The 460-nt window shown below is 31.7% G+C and overlaps 1 protein-coding gene across 2 annotated transcripts in view; it reads left to right on the top strand.

Annotated features, from left to right (window-relative positions):
• LOC119587849 (WD repeat-containing protein 37-like) overlaps positions 1-460 on the top strand; it is a gene marked incomplete at its 3' end in the record, with an annotated part of 35,088 nt that overhangs the window by 9,094 nt on the left and 25,534 nt on the right.

Below are 460 nucleotides of genomic sequence, written 5' to 3'. Positions count from 1 at the left end.
TACTATTAACATAAAAGAATTAGACAGTAAGGAAAATTAATTTTAAGTCAATGAAAAAAGAATTTAACTAATAACAACAAAATCAAGTGTCAGGCATTGATGTTTTGAAAGGCTTAGGTAGAGGAAGTTAAATGTTAATTGGTCAGACAGCAAGCACAATGTCTTCATGGTTGGAAATTGTGCATGGATTTTTTCTATGTTTTAATTGTTATAGAAAACTTGTTAAATAGAGACAGTTCATATATATATAGGATAAGAATTGTTCAAAAGTAATGTTTAAAAATAGATTGACTAAGGGAAAGAGAAAGATAGCAAGGAATAAATGATTTGGTGGAGCATTGATATGAAGGAACATGAAAGTTGGCTGCAGCTGTGCTATCACGTGTAATTAGTGGTCTTACCTTTACTGCCTTCCTCTTCAATCCTGATGCAGGCAAAATGTGGTAGTGCAGAATATCAA

This window comes from Penaeus monodon, chromosome 23, assembly GCF_015228065.2.
Source record: "Penaeus monodon isolate SGIC_2016 chromosome 23, NSTDA_Pmon_1, whole genome shotgun sequence".
Taxonomy (NCBI): Eukaryota; Metazoa; Arthropoda; class Malacostraca; order Decapoda; family Penaeidae; genus Penaeus; species Penaeus monodon.
Note: the sequence above shows the minus strand (reverse complement) of the source record. Positions and strands in the feature narration are given on the sequence as shown.